General features: G+C 44.9%; 1 pseudogene; it reads right to left on the bottom strand.

Moving 5' to 3' along the window:
• LOC115122186 (gamma-aminobutyric acid type B receptor subunit 1-like) overlaps positions 1–23,468 on the bottom strand; it is a 505,415-nt pseudogene that overhangs the window by 97,414 nt on the left and 384,533 nt on the right.

Below are 23,468 nucleotides of genomic sequence, written 5' to 3'. Positions count from 1 at the left end.
GGGGGGGAGAGACAGACAGACAGACAGACAGACAGACAGACAGACAGACAGACAGACAGACAGACAGACAGACAGACAGACAGACAGACAGACAGACAGACAGACAGACATACAGACAGAGGGGGGGAGAGAGGGGGGGTGAGAGGGGGGGAGAGAGAGAGAGACTACCAGAACCCACTGGATTCTCCAATTACATTGAATGAGTTACAGGACAAAACTACCGTGGATATGCGTCAACAGCAACCTTGGGAAAATCCTCTGCGTTATCATTAACAGACTCGTACATTTCCTCAATGAAAACAATGTACTGAGCAAATGTCAAATTGGCTTTTTACCAAATTACCGTACAACAGACCATGTATTCACCCTGCACACCCTAATTGACAACCAAACAAACCAAAACAAAGGCAAAGTCTTCTCATGCTTTGTTGATTTCAAAAAAGCCTTCGACTCAATTTGGCATGAGGGTCTGCTATACAAACTGATTGAAAGTGGTGTTGGGGGTAAAACATACGACAATATAAAATCCATGTACACAAACAACAAGTGTACGGTTAAAATTGGCAAAAAACACACACAGGGATGCAGCTTAAGCCCCACCCTCTTCAACATATATATCAACGAATTGGCGCGGGCACTAGAAAAGTCTGCAGCACCCGGCCTCACCCTACTAGAATCCGAAGTCAAATGTCTGCTGTTTGCTGATGATCTGGTGCTTCACCAACCAAGGAGGGCCTACAGCAGCACCTAGATCTTATGCACAGATTCTGTCAGACCTGGGCCCTGACAGTAAATCTCAGTAAGACCAAAATAATGGTGTTCCAAAAAAGGTCCAGTCACCAGGACCACAAATACAAATTCCATCTAGACACTGTTGCCCTAGAGCACACAAAAAACTATACATACCTTGGCCTAAACATCAGCGCCACAGGTAACTTCCACAAAGCTGTGAACGATCTGAGAGACAAGGCAAGAAGGGCATTCTATGCCATCAAAAGGAACATAAATTTCAACATACCAATTAGGATCTGGCTAAAAATACTTGAATCAGTCATAGAGCCCATTGCCCTTTATGGTTGTGAGGTCTGGGGTCCGCTCACCAACCAAGACTTCACAAAATGGGACAAACACCAAATTGAGACTCTGCACGCAGAATTCTGCAAAAATATCCGCCGTGTACAACGTAGAACACCAAATAATGCATGCAGAGCAGAATTAGGCCGATACCCACTAATTATCAAAATCCAGAAAAGAGCTGTTAAATTCTATAACCACCTAAAAGGAAGCGATTCCCAAACCTTCCACAACAAAGCCATCACCTACAGAAAGATGAACCTGGAGAAGAGTCCCCTAAGCAAGCTGGTCCTGGGGCTCTGTTCACAAACACACCCTACAGAGTCCCAGGACAGCAGCACAATTAGACCCAACCAAATCATGAGAAAACAAAAAGATAATTACTTGACACATTGGAAAGAATTAACAAAAAAACAGCGCAAACTAGAATGCTATTTGGCCCTACACAGAGAGTACACAGCGGCAGAATACCTGACCACTGTGACTGACCCAAAATTAAGGAAAGCTTTGACTATGTACAGACTCAGCGAGCATAGCCTTGCTATTGAGAAAGGCCGCCGTAGGCAGAACTGACTCTCAAGAGAAGACAGGCTATGTGCTCACTGCCCACAAAATGAGGTGGAAACTGAACTGCACTTCCTAACCTCCTGCCCAATGTATGACCATATTAGAGAGACATAATTCCCTCAGATTACACAGATCCACAAAGAATTCGAAAACAAATCAAATTTTGAAAAACTCCCATATCTACTGGGTGAAATTCCAGTGTGCCATCACAGCAGCAAGATTTGTGACCTGTTGCCACGAGAAAAGGGCAACCAGTGAAGAACACACACCATTGTAAATACAACCCATATTTATGCTTATTTATTTTATCTTGTGTCCTTTAACCATTTGTACATTGTTAAAAAACTGTATATATATATATAATATGACATTTGTAATGTCTTTATTGTTTTGAAACCTCTGTATGTGTAATGTTTACTGTAAATTTTTATTGTTTATTTCACTTTATATATTATCTATATATTATCTACCTCACTTGCTTTGGCAATGTTAACACGTTTCCCATGCCAATAAAGCCCTTGAATTGAATTGAATTGAGAGAGAGAGAGAGAGAGACAAATAGAGAGAGAGAGAGAGAGAGAGAGACTTTATATATTATCTACCTCACTTGCTTTGGCAATGTTAACACATGTTTCCCATGCCAATAAAGCTCTTGAATTGAATTGAATTGAGAGAGAGAGAGAGAGAGAGAGAGAGAGAGAGAGAGAGATACTTTATATATTATCTACCTCACTTGCTTTGGCAATGTTAACACATGTTTCCCATGCCAATAAAGCTCTTGAATTGAATTGAATTGAGAGAGAGAGAGAGAGAGAGAGAGAGAGAGAGAGAGAGAGAGAGAGAGAGGGAGAGAGAGAGAGAGAGAGGAGAGACAGATAGAGAAACTAGAATGCTATTTGGCCTTAAACAGAGAGTACACAGTGGCAGAATACCTGACCACTGTGACTGATCCAAAGTTAAGGAAAGCTTTGACTATGTACAGACTCAGTGAGCATAGCCTTGCTATTGAGAAATGCCGCCGTAGGCAGACCTGACTCTCAAGAGAAGACAGGCTATGTGCTCACTGCTCACAAAATGAGGTGGAAACTGAGCTGTACTTCCTATCCTCCTGCCCAATGTATGACCATATTAGAGAGACATATTTCCCTCAGATTACACAGATCCACAAAGAATTGGAAAACAAATCCAATTTTGAAAAACTCCCATATCTATTGGGTGAAATTCCACAGTGTGCCGTCACAGCAGCTAGATTTGTGACCTGTTGCCACAAGAAAAGGGCAACCAGTGAAGAACAAACACCATTGTAAATACAACCTATATTTATGTTGATTTATTTTCCCTTTTGTACTTTAACTATTTGAACATCGTTACAACACTGTATATAGACATAATATGACATTTGAAATGTGAGTGTAATGTTTATCGTAAATCTTTTCCCCCATTTTTTTTCACTTTTATTTATGATCTATTTCACTTGCTTTGGCATTGTAAACATATGTTTCACATGCCAATAAAGCCCTTTGAATTCAATTGAAATTGAGAGAGCAGCCAAATGGCCGATCAGTGAATCACCATTCACACCCTTCTATCCAGCAAGAAGGCACAGCTCTACACAGTTACCATGGCGCCAATCTGTCCAACAACACTTTAAATAACCAATTCATTAAAAACGTAAACACAACATCAAAATGATGCTGAAAGGAACTAAAGCCTCATTAATGTTAGTTTGTTGAATGAGGCATCTCATTATATTTTATTATTTGAATCAAACACTGATATATAAAACATGGTCCTGTCTCCTGATACAACACTGTCTCCTAATACAACACTGTCTCCTGATACAACACTGTCTCCTGATACAACACTGTCTCCTAATACAACACTGTCTCCTGATACAACACTGTCTCCTGATACAACACTGTCTCCTAATACAACACTGTCTCCTGATACAACACTGTCTCCCAATACAACACTGTCTCCTGATACAACACTGTCTCCTGATACAACACTGTCTCCCAATACAACACTGTCTCCCAATACAACACTGTCTCCCAATACAACACTGTCTCCTGATACAACACTGTCTCCCAATACAACACTGTCTCCCGATACAACACTGTCTCCCAATACAACACTGTCTCCTAATACAACACTGTCTCCCAATACAACACTGTCTCCTAATACAACACTGTCTCCCAATACAATACCCGATACAACACTGTCTCCTAATACAACACTGTCTCCTGATACAACACTGTCTCCTGATACAACACTGTCTCCCAATACAACACTGTCTCCCAATACAACACTGTCTCCTGATACAACACTGTCTCCCAATACAACACTGTCTCCTGATACAACACTGTCTCCCAATAAAACACTGTCTCCCAATACAACACTGTCTCCCAATACAACACTGTCTCCTGATACAACACTGTCTCCCAATACAACACTGTCTCCCAATACAACACTGTCTCCCAATACAACACTGTCTCCCAATACAACACTGTCTCCCGATACAACACTGTCTCCCAATACAACACTGTCTCCCAATACAACACTGTCTCCCGATACAACACTGTCTCCCAATACAACACTGTCTCCCAATACAACACTGTCTCCCAATACAACACTGTCTCCCAATACAACACTGTCTCCCAATACAACACTGTCTCCCAATACAACACTGATACAACACTGTCTCCCGATACAACACTGTCTCCTGATACAACACTGTCTCCTGATACAACACTGTCTCCCAATACAACACTGTCTCCCAATACAACACTGTCTCCCGATACAACACTGTCTCCTGATACAACACTGTCTCCCAATACAACACTGTCTCCTGATACAACACTGTCTCCCAATACAACACTGTCTCCCAATACAACACTGTCTCCTGATACAACACTGTCTCCCGATACAACACTGTCTCCCGATACAACACTGTCTCCCAATACAACACTGTCTCCTATTACAACACTGTCTCCCAATACAACACTGTCTCCTGATACAACACTGTCTCCCAATACAACACTGTCTCCTAATACAACACTGTCTCCCAATATAACACTGTCTCCTGATACAACACTGTCTCCTGATACAACACTGTCTCCTGATACAACACTGTCTCCCAATACAACACTGTCTCCCAATACAACACTGTCTCCCGATACAACACTGTCTCCTGATACAACACTGTCTCCCAATACAACACTGTCTCCTGATACAACACTGTCTCCTGATACAACACTGTCTCCCAATACAACACTGTCTCCCAATACAACACTGTCTCCCGATACAACACTGTCTCCTGATACAACACTGTCTCCTGATACAACACTGTCTCCTGATACAACACTGTCTCCTGATACAACACTGTCTCCCAATACAACACTGTCTCCCAATACAACACTGTCTCCCAATACAACACTGTCTCCTAATACAACACTGTCTCCCAATATAACACTGTCTCCTGATACAACACTGTCTCCTGATACAACACTGTCTCCTGATACAACACTGTCTCCCGATACAACACTGTCTCCTGATACAACACTGTCTCCCAATACAACACTGTCTCCTAATACAACACTGTCTCCCAATACAACACTGTCTCCTGATACAACACTGTCTCCCAATACAACACTGTCTCCTAATACAACACTGTCTCCCAATATAACACTGTCTCCTGATACAACACTGTCTCCTGATACAACACTGTCTCCTGATACAACACTGTCTCCCAATACAACACTGTCTCCCAATACAACACTGTCTCCCGATACAACACTGTCTCCTGATACAACACTGTCTCCCAATACAACACTGTCTCCTGATACAACACTGTCTCCTGATACAACACTGTCTCCCAATACAACACTGTCTCCCAATACAACACTGTCTCCCGATACAACACTGTCTCCTGATACAACACTGTCTCCTGATACAACACTGTCTCCTGATACAACACTGTCTCCTGATACAACACTGTCTCCCAATACAACACTGTCTCCCAATACAACACTGTCTCCCAATACAACACTGTCTCCTAATACAACACTGTCTCCCAATACAACACTGTCTCCCGATACAACACTGTCTCCTGATACAACACTGTCTCCTGATACAACACTGTCTCCTGATACAACACTGTCTCCTGATACAACACTGTCTCCCAATACAACACTGTCTCCCAATACAACACTGTCTCCCAATACAACACTGTCTCCTAATACAACACTGTCTCCCAATATAACACTGTCTCCTGATACAACACTGTCTCCTGATACAACACTGTCTCCTGATACAACACTGTCTCCCGATACAACACTGTCTCCTGATACAACACTGTCTCCCAATACAACACTGTCTCCTAATACAACACTGTCTCCCAATACAACACTGTCTCCTGATACAACACTGTCTCCCAATACAACACTGTCTCCTAATACAACACTGTCTCCCAATACAACACTGTCTCCCAATATAACACTGTCTCCTGATACAACACTGTCTCCTGATACAACACTGTCTCCTGATACAACACTGTCTCCCAATACAACACTGTCTCCTGATACAACACTGTCTCCCAATACAACACCCAATACAACACTGTCTCCTGATACAACACTGTCTCCCAATACAACACTGTCTCCTAATACAACACTGTCTCCCAATACAACATTGTCTCCTGATACAACACTGTCTCCCAATACAACACTGTCTCCTAATACAACACTGTCTCCCAATACAACACTGTCTCCTGATACAACACTGTCTCCCAATACAACACTGTCTCCTAATACAACACTGTCTCCCAATATAACACTGTCTCCTGATACAACACTGTCTCCTGATACAACACTGTCTCCTGATACAACACTGTCTCCTGATACAACACTGTCTCCCAATACAACACCCAATACAACACTGTCTCCTGATACAACACTGTCTCCCAATACAACACTGTCTCCTAATACAACACTGTGTCCCAATACAACACTGTCTCCTGATACAACACTGTCTCCCAATACAACACTGTCTCCTAATACAACACTGTCTCCCAACACAACACTGTCTCCCAATATAACACTGTCTCCTGATACAACACTGTCTCCTGATACAACACTGTCTCCTGATACAACACTGTCTCCCAATACAACACTGTCTCCTGATACAACACTGTCTCCCAATACAACACCCAATACAACACTGTCTCCTGATACAACACTGTCTCCCAATACAACACTGTCTCCTAATACAACACTGTCTCCCAATACAACATTGTCTCCTGATACAACACTGTCTCCCAATACAACACTGTCTCCTAATACAACACTGTCTCCCAATACAACACTGTCTCCCAATACAACACTGTCTCCCAATACAACACTGTCTCCCAATATAACACTGTCTCCTGATACAACACTGTCTCCCAATACAACACTGTCTCCTGATACAACACTGTCTCCCAATACAACACCCAATACAACAATGTCTCCTGATACAACACTGTCTCCCAATACAACACTGTCTCCTGATACAACACCCAGTACAACACTGTCTCCTGATACAACACTGTCTCCCAATACAACACTGTCTCCTGATACAACACTGTCTCCCGATACAACACTGTTTCCCAATACAACACTGTCTCCCAATACAATACTGTCTCCCAATACAATACTGTCTCCCAATACAACACTGTCTCCCAATACAACACTGTCTCCCAATACAACACTGTCTCCCAATACAACACTGTCTCCCAATACAACACTGTCTCCCAATACAACACTGTCTCCCAATACAACACTGTCTCCTGATACAACACTGTCTCCTGATACAACACTGTCTCCCAATACAACACTGTCTCCCAATACAACACTGTCTCCCAATACAACACTGTCTCCTGATACAACACTGTCTCCCAATACAACACTGTCTCCTGATACAACACTGTCTCCCAATACAACACTGTCTCCCAATACAACACTGTCTCCTGATACAACACTGTCTCCCAATACAACACTGTCTCCCGATACAACACTGTCTCCCAATACAACACTGTCTCCTGATACAACACTGTCTCCCAATACAACACTGTCTCCTGATACAACACTGTCTCCCAATACAACACTGTCTCCTAATACAACACTGTCTCCTAATACAACACTGTCTCCCAATATAACACTGTCTCCTGATACAACACTGTCTCCTGATACAACACTGTCTCCCAATACAACACTGTCTCCCAATACAACACTGTCTCCCAATACAACACTGTCTCCTGATACAACACTGTCTCCCAATACAACACTGTCTCCTGATACAACACTGTCTCCTGATACAACACTGTCTCCCAATACAACACTGTCTCCCAATACAACACTGTCTCCCGATACAACACTGTCTCCTGATACAACACTGTCTCCTGATACAACACTGTCTCCTGATACAACACTGTCTCCCAATACAACACTGTCTCCTAATACAACACTGTCTCCCAATATAACACTGTCTCCTGATACAACACTGTCTCCTGATACAACACTGTCTCCTGATACAACACTGTCTCCCGATACAACACTGTCTCCTGATACAACACTGTCTCCCAATACAACACTGTCTCCTAATACAACACTGTCTCCCAATACAACACTGTCTCCTGATACAACACTGTCTCCCAATACAACACTGTCTCCTAATACAACACTGTCTCCCAATACAACACTGTCTCCCAATATAACACTGTCTCCCAATATAACACTGTCTCCTGATACAACACTGTCTCCTGATACAACACTGTCTCCCGATACAACACTGTCTCCCAATACAACACTGTCTCCCAATACAACACCCAATACAACACTGTCTCCTGATACAACACTGTCTCCCAATACAACACTGTCTCCTAATACAACACTGTCTCCCAATACAACATTGTCTCCTGATACAACACTGTCTCCCAATACAACACTGTCTCCTAATACAACACTGTCTCCCAATACAACACTGTCTCCTGATACAACACTGTCTCCCAATACAACACTGTCTCCTAATACAACACTGTCTCCCAATATAACACTGTCTCCTGATACAACACTGTCTCCTGATACAACACTGTCTCCTGATACAACACTGTCTCCCAATACAACACTGTCTCCTGATACAACACTGTCTCCCAATACAACACCCAATACAACACTGTCTCCTGATACAACACTGTCTCCCAATACAACACTGTCTCCTAATACAACACTGTGTCCCAATACAACACTGTCTCCTGATACAACACTGTCTCCCAATACAACACTGTCTCCTAATACAACACTGTCTCCTGATACAACACTGTCTCCTGATACAACACTGTCTCCTGATACAACACTGTCTCCCAATACAACACTGTCTCCTGATACAACACTGTCTCCCAATACAACACCCAATACAACACTGTCTCCTGATACAACACTGTCTCCCAATACAACACTGTCTCCTAATACAACACTGTCTCCCAATACAACATTGTCTCCTGATACAACACTGTCTCCCAATACAACACTGTCTCCTAATACAACACTGTCTCCCAATACAACACTGTCTCCCAATACAACACTGTCTCCCAATACAACACTGTCTCCCAATATAACACTGTCTCCTGATACAACACTGTCTCCCAATACAACACTGTCTCCTGATACAACACTGTCTCCCAATACAACACCCAATACAACAATGTCTCCTGATACAACACTGTCTCCCAATACAACACTGTCTCCTGATACAACACCCAGTACAACACTGTCTCCTGATACAACACTGTCTCCCAATACAACACTGTCTCCTGATACAACACTGTCTCCCGATACAACACTGTTTCCCAATACAACACTGTCTCCCAATACAATACTGTCTCCCAATACAATACTGTCTCCCAATACAACACTGTCTCCCAATACAACACTGCCTCCCAATACTGTCTCCCAATACAACACTGTCTCCCAATACAACACTGTCTCCCAATACAACACTGTCTCCCAATACAACACTGTCTCCCAATACAACACTGTCTCCCAATACTGTCTCCCAATACAACACCTAATAAAACACTGTCTCCCAATACAACACTGTCTCCTGATACAACACCTAGTACAACACTGTCTCCTGATACAACACTGTCTCCCAATACAACACTGTCTCCTAATACAACACTGTCTCCTAATACAACACTGTCTCCCAATACAACACTGTCTCCCAATACAACACTGTCTCCCAATACAACACTGTCTCCTGATACAACACTGTCTCCCAATACAACACCCAATACAACACTGTCTCCTGATACAACACTGTCTCCCAATACAACACTGTCTCCTAATACAACACTGTGTCCCAATACAACACTGTCTCCTGATACAACACTGTCTCCCAATACAACACTGTCTCCTAATACAACACTGTCTCCCAACACAACACTGTCTCCCAATATAACACTGTCTCCTGATACAACACTGTCTCCTGATACAACACTGTCTCCTGATACAACACTGTCTCCCAATACAACACTGTCTCCTGATACAACACTGTCTCCCAATACAACACCCAATACAACACTGTCTCCTGATACAACACTGTCTCCCAATACAACACTGTCTCCTAATACAACACTGTCTCCCAATACAACATTGTCTCCTGATACAACACTGTCTCCCAATACAACACTGTCTCCTAATACAACACTGTCTCCCAATACAACACTGTCTCCCAATACAACACTGTCTCCCAATACAACACTGTCTCCCAATATAACACTGTCTCCTGATACAACACTGTCTCCCAATACAACACTGTCTCCTGATACAACACTGTCTCCCAATACAACACCCAATACAACAATGTCTCCTGATACAACACTGTCTCCCAATACAACACTGTCTCCTGATACAACACCCAGTACAACACTGTCTCCTGATACAACACTGTCTCCCAATACAACACTGTCTCCTGATACAACACTGTCTCCCGATACAACACTGTTTCCCAATACAACACTGTCTCCCAATACAATACTGTCTCCCAATACAATACTGTCTCCCAATACAACACTGTCTCCCAATACAACACTGCCTCCCAATACTGTCTCCCAATACAACACTGTCTCCCAATACAACACTGTCTCCCAATACAACACTGTCTCCCAATACTGTCTCCCAATACAACACCTAATAAAACACTGTCTCCCAATACAACACTGTCTCCTGATACAACACCTAGTACAACACTGTCTCCTGATACAACACTGTCTCCCAATACAACACTGTCTCCTAATACAACACTGTCTCCTAATACAACACTGTCTCCCAATACAACACTGTCTCCCAATACAACACTGTCTCCCAATACAACACTGTCTCCCAATACTGTCTCCCAATACAACACTGTCTCCCAATACAACACTGCCTCCCAATACAACACTGTCTCCCAATACAACACTGTCTCCCAACACTGCCTCCCAATACAACACTGTCTCCCAATACTGTCTCCCAATACAAGACTGCCTCCCAATACAACACTGTCTACCAATACTGTCTCCCAATACAACACTGTCTCCCAATACTGTCTCCCAATACAACACTGCCTCCCAATACAACACTGTCTCCCAATACAACACTGCCTCCCAATACAACACTGTCTCCCAATACAACACTGCCTCCCAATACAACACTGTCTCCCAATACAACACTGTCTCCCAATACAACACTGCCTCCCAATACAACACTGCCTCCCAATACAACACTGTCTCCCAATACAACACTGTCTCCCAATACAACACCCGATACAACACTGTTTACCGATACAACACTGTCTCCCAATACAACACTGTCTCCCAATACAACACTGTCTCCCAATACAACACTGTCTCCCAATACAACACTGTCTCCCAATACAACACTGTCTCCCAGTGTCTCCCAATACAACACTGTCTCCCAATACAACACTGTCTCCCAATACAACACTGTCTCCCAATACAACACTGCCTCCCAATACAACACTGTCTCCCAATACAACACTGTCTCCCAATACAACACTGTCTCCCAATACAACACTGCCTCCCAATACAACACTGTTGATGCAACCTTGGATCCACAGTAAAGGCACAAAACCTCTTTTCTCAAACCATTAGACACTGTTAGTGAAAGGTTTTTTCAGTGTTCACGAAGGCATAACGGACTCCCTCTGCATCCCAAATGGCATCCTATTCCCTAGGTAGTACACTACTTTTGACCAGAGCCCTATAGGGATTAGGGTACCATTTGGGATGCCCTGCTCTGACACGGACGTAAACAACAAAGCTAGCTACCCGGCCATGCTGATTAGACTACAGAGCAGAGCCGCACCGTCCCATTCCCCCGTTCCTCAAGGTCATGGATTCGGCTCCGGTTAAATTGCGTCTGAGATTGCCTCCGCCTTCGCTTTGTTTAGACTGTCACGCTGCTTCTTCCATTCATTTTCTTCCTGTCATCATGTTTAATTAGTAAATAAAATGAAATAATATCACTCTCGAGAGATATAACACATGGTCCTATCAATAGGCATACTCAATCTATGCTCAGTATAAAGTACTGGATTTGACATAGAAGTCCCATCAGTTTAAGTGTGTGTTTCAGAGTGTGTTTCAGTGTGTGTGTGTGTGTGTGTGTGTGCTAAGCTATACGGATCGGAGCATTGCTGTTTTCACCGACAACATGATAAATAAAACCTGACTGGTTGATTGATGAACATTCTTAGCCAACCCTGCTAGTGGAGGGAAGGAGAGAAGGAGAGAAGGAGAGAAGGAGGGAAGGAGAGGAAGAGAGAAGGAGAGAAGGAGGGAAGGAGAGGAAGAGAGAAGGAGAGAAGGAGGGAAGGAGGGAAGGAGAGAAGGAGGGAAGGAGGGAAAGAGGGAAAGAGGGAAGGAGAGAAAGAGAGGAAGAGAGAAGGAGGAAAGGAGGGAAGGAGAGAAAGAGAGAAGGAGGGAAGGAGGGAAGGAGAGAAAGAGAGAAGGAGGGAAGAGAGAAAGAGAGGAAGAGAGAAGGAGAGAAGGAGGGAAGAAGGGAAGGAGAGGAAGAGAGAAGGAGGGTAAGAGGGAAGGAGAGAAAGAGAGGAAGAGAGAAGGAGGGAAGGAGGGAAGGAGAGAAAGGGAGGAAGAGAGAAGGAGGGAAGGAGATAAATAGGGAAGGAGGAAGGAGAGAAAGAGAGGAGGGAAGGAGAGAAGGAGAGAAATAGGGAAGGAGAGAAGGAGGGAAGGAGGGAGTGAGAAAAAGGAGGGGAAAGAAAATGAGAAAGGCAGATGGACAATAAAGGAAGGGAGGGAGGTAGAGAGAGAATGTGTGTGAGAGGGAGAGAGAGAGAGAGAGAGAGAGAGAGAGAGAGAGAGGGAGGGAGGGAGGGACAGTGATAAACAGGAGAATACGGGGGAATGAGGAAGATGTTTTTGTTTTAAAAAAGCCATCCTGTATAAACTACCACCGTACCCCTCACGTCTCTGTTAACCTTCAGAAATACAAGCTATCTGACACGGTCTCAGGGATGGCTAACTCCATTCCATCTCCACAGAGGTAGATCAATCCATTAGCTACTTTGCACCTTGCTTGCGGAATGGTCTACAGAGGTCAGTGAAATTGTATGAATTGATGCCTCTGAGGATTGAATTGATGCCTCTGAGGCAGTTCAGACGACTGTGAGGACCTTTTTTAATTAAGAAGAAGGTGTTTGTTTCTTATGAATTATTTTTATTTTACTGTGTTTCTGTTTTGTTTTTGTTGCTTTTTATAAAAGTACAGTATGTGGACACCCCTTCAAATGAGTGGATTCTTCTATTTCAGCCACACCCTTTGCTGACAGGTGTATAAAATCTCCATAGACAAACATTGGTAGTATAATGACCTTACTGAAGAGCTCAGTGACTTTCAACGTGGCACCATCATAGGATGCCAACTTTTCCAACAAGTCAGTTTGTCAGATTTCTGCCCTGCTAGTGCTGCCCCGGTCAACTGTAAGTGCTGTTATTGTGAAGTGGAAACGTCTTGGAGCAACAACGGCTCAGCCCTGAAGTGGTAGGCCACACAAGCTCACAGAACGGCACCGCCGAGTGCTGAAGCGCATAAAAATCATCTGTCCTCGGTTGCAACACTCACTACCGAGTTCCAAACTGCCTCTAGAAGCAACGTCAGCACAATAACTGTTTGTTGGGAGCTTAATGAAATGGGTTTCCTTCGCCAAGCAGCCACACACACATGCCTAAGATCACCATGTGCAATGCCAACCGATGGCTGGAGTGGTGTAAAGCTCACCAGCATTGGACTCTGGAGCAGTGGAAACGTGTTCTGTGGAGTGATGAAAAATGCTTCACCATCTGGCAGTCCGACAAACTAATCTGGGTTTGGCGGATGACAGGAGAACGCTACCTGCCCCAATGCAAAGTGCCAACTGTAAAGTTAGGTGGAGGAGGGATAATGGTTTGGGGCTGGTTTTCATAGTTCGGGCCCCTTAGTTCCAGTGAATGGAATATTAACGCTACAGCATACAATGACATTCTAGAGGATTCTGAGCTTCCAACTTTGTGGCAACAGTTTGGGGAAGGACCTTTCCTGTTTCAGCATGACAATGACCCAGTGCACAAAGCGAGGTCTATACATCAATGGTTTGTCGATATCAGTGTGGAAGAACTTGACTGGCCTTCACATAGTCCTGACCTTAACCCCATCGAACACCTTTGGGATGAATTGGAAGGCCGACTGTGAGCCAGGCGTAATCGGCCAACATCAGTGCCCGACCTCACTAATGCTCCTGTGGCTGATTAGAAGCAAGTCCCTGCAGCAATGTTCCAACATCTAGTGGAAAGCCTTCCCAGGAGAGTGGAGGCTGTTATAGCAGCAATGTTCCAACATCTAGTGGAAAGCCTTCCCAGAAGAGTGGAGGCTGTTATAGCAGCAATGTTCCAACATCTAGTGGAAAGCCTTTCCAGAAGAGTGGAGGCTGTTATCGCAGCAATGTTCCAACATCTAGTGGAAAGTATTCCCAGGAGAGTGGAGGCTGTTATAGCAGCAATGTTATAACATCTAGTGGAAAGCCTTCCCAGAAGAGTGGAGGCTGTTATAGCAGCAATGTTCCAACATCTAGTGGAAAGCCTTCCCAGAAGAGTGGAGGCTGTTATAGCAGCAATGTTCCAACATCTAGTGGAAAGCCTTTCCAGAAGAGTGGAGGCTGTTATAGCAGCAATGTTCCAACATCTAGTGGAAAGCCTTCCCAGAGGAGTGGAGGCTGTTATAGCAGCAAAGGGTGGACCAACTCCATATTAATGCCAATGATTTTGGAATGAAATGTTTGACGAGCAGGTGTCCACATACGTTTGGTCATGTAGTGTATTTTGTATGGATTTTACTATGTTTTGTAAGTTTCCCCCAGGTCATTACTGTCGATGAAAATGTATTATCGGTCAACTCACCTGGTAAAATAAGGAAGAAAAAAACAAAATACAAAAAAATATATATATATATATATATATATATATATATATATATATATATATATATATATATATATATATATGAATGTGGCTCACCTATCCACTTGTCATTCCCATACCAGGATAGATTGCCTTTAGTACTGTCGAAGTATCCAATCTTCTTATAGCTGCCTCCTGTGCGGGGAGGATAGAGAGGGAGGGAAAGCGAAGGGAGGAGAGAGAGGGAGTGAAAGAGAAGGGAGGAGAGAGAGGGAGGGAAAGAGAAGGGAGGATGGAGAGGGAGGGAAAGAGAAGGGATGGAGAGAGAGGGAGGGAAAGAGAAGGAATGAGAGAGAGAGGGAGGGAGGAGGAGGAGAGAGGGAGGGAGGGAAAGAGAAGGAAGAGAGAGGGAGGGAAAGAGAAGGAGAGAGGGAAAGAGAAGGGAGGAGAGAGAGGGAGAGATAGAGAAGGAGGAGAGAGGGGGAAGGAAAGAGAAGAGGAGGAGAGAGAGAGGGAGAGAAAGAGAAGGGAGGAGAGAGAGGGAGAGATAGAGAAGGAGAAGAGAGGGGGAGGGAAAGAGAAGGGGAGGAGAGATAGATAGAGACATGTTCACCATACTATAAATATAGACATTACACATCCTGAAACTCTGATTGAAGGATTCACCTGAAAAGTACCAGAGCCTGTCAGTCCACAGTAGAGTAATAATATATACATGTTCCATAATAGCAGATTAATATTACCTGTGATTTCACTAGATAGGGTATCACAGAGAGGGTATAACAGAAAGGGTATCACAGAGATTGTATTAAAGAGAGGGTAGCACAGATATGGTATTAAAGAGAGGGTATCACAGAGAGGGTATCACAGAGAGGGTATCACAGAGATGGTATTAAAGAGAGGGTATCACAGAGAGGGTATCACAGAGAGGGTATCACAGAGAGGGTATCACAGAGAGGGTATTAAAGAGAGGGTATCACAGAGAGGGTATCACAGAGATGGTATTAAAGAGAGGGTATCACAGAGAGGGTATTAAAGAGAGGGTATCACAGAGAGGGTATTAAAGAGAGGGTATCACAGAGAGGGTATTAAAGAGAGGGTATCACAGAGATGGTATTAAAGAGAGGGTATCACAGAGAGGGTATTAAAGAGAGGGTATCACAGAGAGGGTATCACAGAGAGGGTATCACAGAGAGGGTATCACAGAGAGGGTATTAAAGAGAGGGTATCACAGAGAGGGTATTAAAGAGAGGGTATCACAGAGAGGGTATCACAGAGAGGGTATTAAAGAGAGGGTATCACAGAGAGGGTATTAAAGAGAGGGTATCACAGAGAGGGTATTAAAGAGAGGGTATCACAGAGAGGGTATTAAAGAGAGGGTATCACAGAGAGGGTATTAAAGAGAGGGTATCACAGAGAGGGTACCACAGAGAGGGTATTAAAGAGAGGGTATCACAGAGAGGGTATTAAAGAGAGGGTATCACAGAGAGGGTATCACAGAGATGGTATAACAGAGAGGGTATTAAAGAGAGGGTATCACAGAGAGGGTATAACAGAGAGGGTATCACAGAGAGGGTATTAAAGAGAGGGTATCACAGAGAGGGTATTAAAGAGAGGGTATAACAGAGAGGGTATCACAGAGATGTTAGCCAGTCAGTCTACAGTAGAGATATGTACATGTTCCATAATAGATATGGTATCAGCTGTTCAGTAGAAATACTCCACTCCACTCCACACACACATGCAGTCACGCACACACACACACACACACACACACACACACGCACACACACACACACACACACACACACACACACACACACACACACACACACACACACACACACACACACACACACACACGGTATACCGGTACCACTGTAATATCACGGTACCAAAACGTCATGATACCAACATTTTAGAAGACCGTAGAACCGTTTCATTCCATACTACCGTCTTCTCCCAGCCCTACTGATCTATAAAGATACTACCGTCTTCTCCCAGCCCTACCGATCTATAAAGACACTACCGTCTTCTCCCAGCCCTACCGATCTATAAAGACACTACCGTCTTCTCCCAGCCCTACCGATCTATAAAGATACTACCGTCTTCTCCCAGCCCTACCGATCTATAAAGATACTACCGTCTTCTCCCAGCCCTACCGATCTATAAAGATACTACCGTCTTCTCCCAGCCCTACCGATCTATAAAGACACTATCGTCTTCTCTCAGCCCTACCGATCTATAAAGATACTACAGTCTTCTCCCAGCCCTACCGATCTATAAAGATACTACCGTCTTCTCCCAGCCCTACCGATCTATAAAGATACTACCGTCTTCTCCCAGCCCTACCGATCTATAAAGATACTACTGTCTTCTCCCAGCCCTACCGATCTATAAAGATACTACCGTCTTCTCCCAGCCCTACCGATCTATAAAGAATTTGCAGACGCCTGTTATAAAATGCTCATAAAAGTCACAGTTTTGTTTTGTAAAATCCAACTGAATTGGATTTTTGTCTCTTGTATGAGCAGGTTCTAATAATATCCCCTTCACTTTCATGCTCATATCACCTGTGGCAGCTGTACTCATCCAGCCTCGTCCCCTACCAGCCGTCATGGGCTGTGTTCACTAGCATGTGGTAAATTGCTGCATTCCGCTTCGGGACACCCAGAGTGGCTCTCTTGTGGCCGTGCTGACAGTATATAGCAGCAGCAGCATCAATAATTCAGCATAGCAAGGTTTTACGAAGGTCTGGTTATTAAATGGGTACATAGTTTAATCCATTCTCCATTTCATTAATTTATTCACGGGTAAATACATTTCTGCCCTGTTTCCAATCAGACACATGGCTGGGAGAACATATTCAACTAAGTAAATGCATTACAAAAATATATATGTATATATAATTCGCTAACTAGCTATGGTACAGGCTGACTGTGAGCTGCTAACGTAGCTAGGTAGCTATCTAGCCAAATTATCAGACTGTATAACTAGCTATCTAGCCAACTTAACAGACTGTATAACTAGCTATCTAGCCAACTTAACATACTGTATAACTAGCTATCTAGCCAATTTAACATACTGTATAGCTAGCTATCTAGCCAACTTAACAGACTGTATAACTAGCTATCTAGCCAACTTAATATACTGTATGTTGGAGCGAGCGGTCGCATCTGCACTCGGTCCGCAGGTAGTATTACATTTCATTATAGTACAACGGTTTGATTTGTCTAATCTTAGCAATTTCTTCTTAGCTAGCTACATAGCCGTCTTTGTATCATAGATAATTGCGTAATTATCGTATTTCGTCGTCCTAACGCAGTCTACACTGCCCTGCAGCTAGCCAGCTAGCTAACGTCCACCGTTAGCTAGTCCACCGTCTACCGATTAGCAGCACAACTATTACACTCAACTGAACGACTTGATTAGTGTAGTGTTAGCTAGCTACATAGTTGTCTTTGCTGTCTTCGTATCCAAGATAATTGTGTAGTTTAGAGTGTGTAGTTTTATGTCGTCCTTAACGTAGGAGACTCTACTAGCTAGCCAACAGCTAGCCAACGTCTACCGAACAGAACTTCTGCACTCAACAATCCGGTCGCATTTCGCTTCGCTCCACAGGTAGTATCACATTTTTCATTTCATTTCATTACAGTACAACGGCTTGATTTGTTTTGATCGTAGCTAGCTACATAGCTAGCTACATAGCCGTCTTTGTATCAAAGATAATTGTGTAGTCTAGAGCGATTTCCTAGGTTAGCTAGCCAGCTATTGTCGTTCTTTTAACGCAACGTAACGTAATCAACACTGCTAGCTAGCCAGCTAGCCCCGAATAGCAGCACAGTAGAAACTATTACACTCAACGGAACGACTTGATTAGTGTAGTGTCAACAACGCAGCCAATGCCAGCTAGCCTACATAGTCAACAACGCAGCCTCTGCCAGCTAGCCTACTTCAGCAGTACTGTATCATTTTAATCATTTTAGTCAATAAGATTCTTGCTACGTAAGCTTAACTTTCTGAACACTCGAGACGTGTAGTCCACTTGTCATTCAATCTCCTTTGCATTAGCGTAGCCTCTTGTGTAGCCTGTCAACTATGTGTCTGTCTATCCCTGTTCTCTCCTCTCTGCACAGACCATACAAACGCTCCACACCGCGTGGCGCGGCCACCTAATCTGGTGGTCCCAGCGCGCCGACCCATGTGGAGTTCCAGGTCTCCGGTAGCCTCTGGAACTGCCGATCTGCGGCCAACAAGGCAGAGTTCATCTCAGCCTATGCCTCCCTCCAGTCCCTCGACTTCTTGGCACTGACGGAAACATGGATCACCACAGACAACACTGCTACTCCTACTGCTCTCTCTTCGTCTGCCCACGTGTTCTCGCACACCCCGAGAGCTTCTGGTCAGCGGGGTGGTGGCACCGGGATCCTCATCTCTCCCAAGTGGTCATTCTCTCTTTCTCCCCTTACCCATCTGTCTATCGCCTCCTTTGAATTCCATGCTGTCACAGTTACCAGCCCTTTCAAGCTTAACATCCTTATCATTTATCGCCCTCCAGGTTCCTCGGAGAGTTCATCAATGAGCTTGATGCCTTGATAAGCTCCTTTCCTGAGGACGGCTCACCTCTCACAGTTCTGGGCGACTTTAACCTCCCACGTCTACCTTTGACTCATTCCTCTCTGCCTCCTTCTTTCCACTCCTCTCCTCTTTTGACCTCACCCTCTCACCTTCCCCCTACTCACAAGGCAGGAAATACGCTCAACCTCATCTTTACTAGATGCTGTTCTTCCACTAACCTCGTTGCAACTCCCCTCCAAGTCTCCGACCACTACCTTGTATCCTTTTCCCTCTCGCTCTCATCCAACACTTCCCACACTGCCCCTACTCGGATGGTATCGCGCCGTCCCAACCTTCGCTCTCTCTCCCCGCTACTCTCTCCTCTTCCATCCTATCATCTCTTCCCTCTGCTCAAACCTTCTCCAACCTATCTCCTGATTCTGCCTCCTCAACCCTCCTCTCCTCCTTTCTGCATCCTTTGACTCTCTATGTCCCCTATCCTCCAGGCCGGCTCGGTCCTCCCCTCCCGCTCCGTGGCTCGACGACTCATTGCGAGCTCACAGAACAGGGCTCCGGGCAGCCGAGCGGAAATGGAGGAAAACTCGCCTCCCTGCGGACCTGACATCCTTTCACTCCCTCCTCTCTACATTTTCCTCTTCTCTCTCTGCTGCTAAAGCCACTTTCTACCACTCTAAATTCCAAGCATCTGCCTCTAACCCTAGGAAGCTCTTTGCAACCTTCTCCTCCCTCCTGAATCCTCCTCCCCCTCCCCCCTCCTCCCTCTCTGCAGATGACTTCGTCAACCATTTTGAAAAAGAAGGTCGACGACATCCGATCCTCGTTTGCTAAGTCAAACGACACCGCTGGTTCTGCTCACACTGCCCTACCCTGTGCTCTGACCTCTTTCTCCCCTCTCTCTCCAGATGAAATCTCGCGTCTTGTGACGGCCGGCCGCCCAACAACCTGCCCGCTTGACCCTATCCCCTCCTCTCTTCTCCAGACCATTTCCGGAGACCTTCTCCCTTACCTCACCTCGCTCATCAACTCATCCCTGACCGCTGGCTACGTCCCTTCCGTCTTCAAGAGAGCGAGAGTTGCACCCCTTCTGAAAAAACCTACACTCGATCCCTCCGATGTCAACAACTACAGACCAGTATCCCTTCTTTCTTTTCTCTCCAAAACTCTTGAACGTGCCGTCCTTGGCCAGCTCTCCCGCTATCTCTCTCAGAATGACCTTCTTGATCCAAATCAGTCAGGTTTCAAGACTAGTCATTCAACTGAGACTGCTCTTCTCTGTATCACGGAGGCGCTCCGCACTGCTAAAGCTAACTCTCTCTCCTCTGCTCTCATCCTTCTAGACCTATCGGCTGCCTTCGATACTGTGAACCATCAGATCCTCCTCTCCACCCTCTCCGAGTTGGGCATCTCCCGGCGCGGCCCACGCTTGATTGCGTCCTACCTGACAGGTCGCTCCTACCAGGTGGCGTGGCGAGAATCCGTCTCCACACCACGTGCTCTCACCACTGGTGTCCCCCAGGGCTCTGTTCTAGGCCCTCTCCTATTCTCGATATACACCAAGTCACTTGGCTCTGTCATAACCTCACATGGTCTCTCCTATCATTGCTATGCAGACGACACACAATTAATCTTCTCCTTTCCCCCTTCTGATGACCAGGTGGCGAATCGCATCTCTGCATGTCTGGCAGACATATCAGTGTGGATGACGGATCATCACCTCAAGCTAAACCTCGGCAAGACGGAGCTGCTCTTCCTCCCGGGGAAGGACTGCCCGTTCCATGATCTCGCCATCACGGTTGACAACTCCATTGTGTCCTCCTCCCAGAGCGCTAAGAACCTTGGCGTGATCCTGGACAACACCCTGTCGTTCTCAAATAACATCAAGGCGGTGGCCCGTTCCTGTAGGTTCATGCTCTACAACATCCGCAGAGTACGACCCTGCCTCACACAGGAAGCGGCGCAGGTCCTAATCCAGGCACTTGTCATCTCCCGTCTGGATTACTGCAACTCGCTGTTGGCTGGGCTCCCTGCCTGTGCCATTAAACCCCTACAACTCATCCAGAACGCCGCAGCCCGTCTGGTGTTCAACCTTCCCAAGTTCTCTCACGTCACCCCGCTCCTCCGCTCCCTCCACTGGCTTCCAGTTGAAGCTCGCATCCGCTACAAGACCATGGTGCTTGCCTCCGGAGCTGTGAGGGGAACGGCACCTCAGTACCTCCAGGCTCTGATCAGGCCCTACACCCAAACAAGGGCACTGCGTTCATCCACCTCTGGCCTGCTCGCCTCCCTACCACTGAGGAAGTACAGTTCCCGCTCAGCCCAGTCAAAACTGTTCGCTGCTCTGGCCCCCCAATGGTGGAACAAACTCCCTCACGACGCCAGGACAGCGGAGTCAATCACCACCTTCCGGAGACACCTGAAACCCCACCTCTTTAAGGAATACCTAGGATAGGATAAAGTAATCCCTCTCACCCCCCCTCCCCCTTAAAAGATTTAGATGCACTACTGTTCCACTGGATGTCATAAGGTGAATGCACCAATTTGTAAGTCGCTCTGGATAAGAGCGTCTGCTAAATGACTTAAATGTAAATGTAAATGTATAACTAGCTATCTAGCCAACTTAACAGACTGTATAACTAGCTATCTAGCCATCTTAACAGACTGTATAGCTAGCTCGCTAAGTGAATTAAATATCACCAGCTACCTAACTTCATATTAGTTAGCTATCTTGATGTATTTATCGTTGTAAAAAACAAACTCCAAATGTATTTGTAGGTAGCTAGCTAACTGCCACGGAGGAGGGTGAAAGGATAGCAGCTGTCAAAGTGAGAGATTCGGCTATTCCGGATAGGGCAGGTACTTTTGTATAGTTCCAGTCCCTAGAAGTGAGGACAGAGAAAATAGTAACATAATATTCAGTGCCGTCTAATTTGAGTATAGTGAAGTCTGTTTCTTGTTATGTTTCCTGGGTTTTCTCGGATACACAGAGCTGTGAAAGCCTTTCTGCAGATGATGAGGTCCCAACGAAGAGCAGTGGTTCTCAGTCCTGGGGGACTCAAAGGGTACACTTAGCACTACACAGCTGATTCAAATGATCACTTAGCACTACACAGCTGATTCAAATGATCAATTAGCACTACACAGTTGATTCAAATGATCACTTAGCACTACACAGCTGATTCAAATGATCACTTAGCACTACACAGCTGATTCAAATGATCACTTAGCACTACACAGCTGATTCAAATGATCACTTAGCACTGCACAGCTGATTCAAATGATCACTTGGCACTACACAGCTGATTCAAATGATCACGTCATCATCAAGCTTTAAGTGGTATTTATGTATTCCTTTGCGATGCTGTCCTTGATATGATCCTGTTATTGTCACATGCTACACATTCACATGTATCTGTCTATCTATTCAATGTTATCATGATTTGTTATAAGAGATATTATACTTTAGTAAATCTACAATGACCTGGTGATGTAGAAGTCTAATAATTACATTATCTTCCATTTTCCTACAGATACAACTGGAGATTCCTTCAAAACGATTGGCTACAGTTACCGTATAGGGATCTGCACGGTTGGGTGCATTGTCGCAGGTGTGACCAGGGCCATCTGGAACTGCCTAGTGGGGGGAATTCAGGCGTGTATGAAAGCTACCTTTGTCCTGCATAACTTCATGAGGATGGACACGAGGACCAGGAGGGGGACCTGCAGCTCTCCGCCGCGTGCCAGAAGAGAGGCCTGCTGCTCG

This window comes from Oncorhynchus nerka, linkage group LG4, assembly GCF_034236695.1.
Source record: "Oncorhynchus nerka isolate Pitt River linkage group LG4, Oner_Uvic_2.0, whole genome shotgun sequence".
Taxonomy (NCBI): Eukaryota; Metazoa; Chordata; class Actinopteri; order Salmoniformes; family Salmonidae; genus Oncorhynchus; species Oncorhynchus nerka.
Note: the sequence above shows the minus strand (reverse complement) of the source record. Positions and strands in the feature narration are given on the sequence as shown.